This window comes from Tenrec ecaudatus, chromosome 11 (genome assembly GCF_050624435.1).
Source record: "Tenrec ecaudatus isolate mTenEca1 chromosome 11, mTenEca1.hap1, whole genome shotgun sequence".
NCBI classification, from domain to species: domain Eukaryota; kingdom Metazoa; phylum Chordata; class Mammalia; order Afrosoricida; family Tenrecidae; genus Tenrec; species Tenrec ecaudatus.
In genome coordinates, this window is record NC_134540.1 from 139,171,692 (window position 1) to 139,177,020 (window position 5,329).

Consider the following 5,329-nt stretch of genomic DNA (forward strand, 5'->3'; position numbering starts at 1 on the left):
GAGAGGTGTTTGTTTACTCCAAGTCAGGGTGCTAGTTAGACTTGGTTCTATGTATATGGTCCTTCTCTCTCTCTTTCTCTTTTTTCCCCCTTTGGTGTATATCTATAAAACATAGGCAGGATGAGCAATCCCAAGGAGACAGCAACAGGGCTGATTTCTGAGGGGGGGGCATAGGAGGGAAAGAGGCAAGAGGAGTTAAGCAGTGAGGCATTTATCACAAGGTGAGGGGAAAAGATGTATACATTTATGTGTATTTGTTTATATATGTATGTGTACATAAATATATCAAGGTAGCAGATGGTCTTTGGACCTCAACTTAAATCTGGCTTCAGTACAAGAACAGTTTGTTCTAACATGGTGGCACTGTAGGATACTCACACTCCTGACACATGACCTGAAGACAAAATGATGTGGTGAAGAAAGCTGATGGTGTCTGGCGGTCACAAGATATAACGCCTGAGGTCTTAAAGGCTTGTAGTAAAACAAGTGGGCATCTAGCAGGGAAGCAACAAAGCTACATAGAAGAAGTACACCATCCTATGTGATTATGAGGTGTCAGCGGGAATAGGTATCAGAAGGTCAAAAATAAGCAACCAAATTGATGTGAAGGAGAGGAGACATAGTGGAGACCCAGGCCAAACCCCACCTGTAAGATAATTGGACAGTTCCTTAAAGATGGGCCAAAGGGAAAGGATGATATATTCAGGGTGAGATATAGCACTGATGAAACACCTATCTTTTGGTTCTTTAATAATCCCTCATCCTACTAAAGTGGTTTCAGGTCTACCTTATTAACTTTGTTGCATATCATATGTTCCCTGGTAAAAATAAGATCATACAATGCACGAAAGCCAGCAGAGCTAATCCTCCCAGAAAAAGTAACATGAGTAATGGTTTCCTGAGAGTATGGGAAAAAGGGTGGTAGGGGGAATAAGGGAGAGCTGATAGCAATGATTATCATATAACCTAACTCAAGGGGAGTGAACAACAGAATTGTAAGTTAATGGATATATTAGATAATGTAAGATGCATCATATATATATACTTAAAATAATAAGATTTTGGAGTTGGGGAGGGGATAAAGCAGAGCTGATATCAAGGAGGTCAAGAAGAAGAAGTGGTAACAAGTGTGCAATACTGTTTGATGTGGCTGAACTAGGAAATATTATGACAATCTGTAAAAGCTCCCAATAAAATTATTTATATATATAAAGAATGAAGATGACTTGAAACATTTAGGGTAAATGTAAAAGACTACAGAATTCTTTATGGTTTACATCTGAACATGAAAAAAAAATCTCACAATTGAGCTAATAAACAGCATCATTCTAAGTGAAGAAGCAACCTTGTCTCCATTTATCATGGCACCTCTTGGGCCAGTGGTGAGGATTTTGCTCTTCCTGGCAAGGAGAGGTAATCCACAGAGCCACAATTGTTGGTCTTCTTCAGCAAGTGCTGCAGGGAGTCAGCCCTTTCCGCATGCAAGGTGTGTTGTGCGCATACTGCTAGGAAATTGTCTTTATAAGAATAAAAATACTGTCTTTTAAAAACTTATATATTCTATCACTACTCTTGTTCTATCAGTCTAAAACCAGGGTGAATTACATGACTCTCATTATTAAAATTAGCAACAGATGAATGACTTCTCCTTCATCAGTTTTGTGAAATACTCCTTATGCTACAAGATAGTGAGCTCTCAAGACCCAGTACAAATGTCACTTCCACAATGACTTTACCCCTGTTCTCAGGTACTATTTTGGGGGTTGGGGTCTTAAGAATAATTTATCCAACTTCCCTTCAACTATTTTGATGTTCGATTTCAGATAATTCCTTTTTTTGCTATATTTTCAACATTTTGAATATTAAAAAAAAATAATGTTTTGTCTTTTTATTTTTGGTAGCTATTGCCCTTAAAAGAGAATTTTTTTTTAAAAAAGGTTTTTAATAAATATTTGTTGAAAAAATGGTACTTTTCAAAATGTGTTCTTTAAACGCTGTGTGGAATTTCTGATAATGAAAAGTATTTGCTTTTCTAGGAGGTATTATATCAAGTATAGAAACATTAAATTTTAAAAAATATATAATGTACATAGATCTCTTTAGTAAATGACATGATTTCTTCAGATAGGAGTCATGTTGCCCTGAGATTTATATACTAATGGGTAGAAGAAATATGATATCACTATATTAGAGAAGAGTAAACACAATTATAATACAAAATATATCAAAGATGTGAATATTTCTGGTTGAATAATTTTCAACTCAAATACATATCTCTACTACTTATTAGAAAAAGGCTACCTTTAAAACTTGACTCATTAATGGTATTTTAAAATTTGGGGAATTTTTTTCATTAAAAAAGTAAAATTAATGACTTGATTTTAAATAATTCAAAACAAAGATTTAAATACAAAGTAGTAGAGAAATGAAGAAAATAAGGATTACATTTTGTTCTTAATCTTATCTGAACACATTTCTGACACAATATAAATAGCATGATAAATATGTTTTTGGTATTGACAACCAATAGTCAGATGATGTTCACTTCATATTTGATCACCCTTAAAGAGATTTAAATTTTTGAACACATTTTTATTTAATTATAATAGGTTGGAAGAATTTGCATAAAAGTAAAGGCAATTTAATTTATAAAATAGTTTTGAATTAGATAACGACATTTATAATTCATTGAAGATCACTTATATTTTGTTATTTCTAAAAGTATTTCAGAGCCCTAACTTCACTCTTAATATTCTAAAACAATATTTATACTTTATATTCAATGTTTTATGATGTTTTCCTTATTAAAATAACAACTATAAGAATGGTCTTGCAAAATAGCATTAGTAATGCAACAAGGATATTTCATATTTTAATTTTTGTTTCTGTCATTTTGTGAATAGTAATTAAAAACTTTTCTTTCAAAGCAAACATAAATTTTCAAAGGAAATCCATGAATTATTTTTCCCCTTTCATGAAGCTTAAATTTTCCTCTGGTGGAAAACATTTAATTAGCTGACTTACTTTAACTTGCTTAATACTGGGATGCCTAAGTCAGTGACTTATTACATGCTTCTTTAATTGTACTGCAGTTACGTTTGTGTAAAAAGCTTTCAGGGATAGCTGTGCCATACTCAATTCCACAGTTTAAAACCAGGTTGGCAGGGTTGAAAAACATATTGATTTACATAACTCTCCACTGGGTAGATCTGTATTTCTATATCCCTGATGTCTGTATAATGGGAAGGATAATTGTGCCTAATCTTATAAATTCTACCTAGAATTCTATCAATGACAAAAAATCAATAAGTTGCTTTCATCACACTTCTGTTTGTTATTTATGAAATATAAACTATTTTTCCTAAAACAAATAATTCTTGGGAAAATAGGACTAAATGATTTGGAATAACATGGGAAAAGTTTGTATCCAAACTATGCCACTCAATGATTGCTAAATTTTCAAAAAATTGCTTGACTTTACAAGTCCAAATACTCTTCTCTATCAAATGTGACTATTAACAAATACCTCACAGAATTGTGAGAATTACATAACCACGCTGAATCAAGTGTTTACAAAGCTCGGACCTCTCTGTCTTGAATTCAATTAGGTCAAAAGATCTCTTAAAAGTTCCTGTTCTGGCCGGATCTGTTCTGAAAGCCTCATACTGAGACCCAAAGGAGGCCTGATGGTGCAGTCGGTTGGTGGTTGAAACCCATGATGTTGAAACATATTTGTTTAGAATTAACCAATGCATGGAAGAATTGGACTCCAAATAGCGATACATTTCAATTCACCCTTGCTAATTTTCTATTCATTATGTCCAGTTAAGTCATCTCAGTTACACTAGCTTGTTTCCTGAAATAAAACTTGCATTAAAACATTTTTGACATTATTTAATTACACAGTACAGATATGTAAAAGAAAAGAAAATGAACATTGATATCATTAATAATTTTAGGGAAAAAATAGTGTAATTGACCAAAAATAATAATTTCTACAGAAATTGCATTTACCATCAGGGAACATTTCAGGCTTGAGAGATTAGGATATTAATAGTCATAGACACACTCTGCTATTCATTAGACATTGCACCTGAACAGATAAATAAGCTCAACCGTGCAAAATAAGACTAATCATTCTGAAATATTCAGGACTCCTAAGGAGATGTGACAGCAGGATCTAATCAGTTTGGAGAAAAATCATTCTAATGAGCTTCAAGAGTGTTGTTTTCGTCTCTTTTGAGGTCTGATAATACTTTACCTATTATTTGTATTTAATTATAATTCTCCTAACAAGTTTATAACTTCTTTTTGATTTGTATTTTAGTGTACTAGTTACTAAGAATGTAACAGTAAACACAAACAAATAGAATTAAAACTTAAGGCACAATAGAAGATGCTATACATTTAGGAAGAACAATGAAGCAAGGAAAGGGGATGGGAACACGTCATTGAAGAGGCTATCTGCAGGTACCGTGTCAATTTTGACTAACAGTGGCCCCACAAGACAGGAATGCACTGGTGCGCCATTATGGTTTTCTTGGTTGAAGATGTCAAGATTTTTCTCCCATAGAGCTGTGAGGTCGCAGAGCAGGGACCAGGATGTCCACCAAGCATGCGTCAATTCAAGTCCCCAGCCGGGGCAGTACACCTAAGTGGGCGTTACACCTGGATTAGCGCAATCTAGGCCAGGTGGGCTTAATTCAGCCAATGCGGGCCAACCAGCACCGTGGACCATGCTTCCCAGCAGAAGGCCTTAGAAACCTGAACCTGGAGACCACCGCCCTCTTGCTCTGCTGCTCCTTTGCCTTCTGTGCAGCCGTGCTGTAGCCTCTCTCTCTCACACTCTCCCCTCCCCCCCCCCCTATTCTTTACAAAAACTCACTTGGATCACAAAGCAGGCTTTCTGGAGCCAAGTCAAAAATGGAGGTATTTCCCACCAGAGGACTGGATCAGAGCCTCCAGAGTATCAACCCTTCAATGTGCAGCTCAGTGTCCTTTTGTACCCCTGAGTCTTTTACATTGAAATGGTGTCATTTGAATTAAAAAAAAATGAAAGAAGATAAGGAAGGATGTGACTTACATATGCGGGATAAGAACTTTTCCACCCTAGGGACCAAATTTGGCCAGATAAGTGAAACAAACAAACAAAAAGACATCCAACTGGCTGAAACAGTGTGAATAATGTATTTTGGACAATTTTGGACATTATTTTGGAATAATGAAAAAAAGTGTTTTGGACAAATGTTTAGAGAAATAACAGAAAAAGGTAGAAAACTTAGGCAGTGGAGGTGAGTGGGTTTCTGTAGGGCCTCGGAGCCAAGTAGAG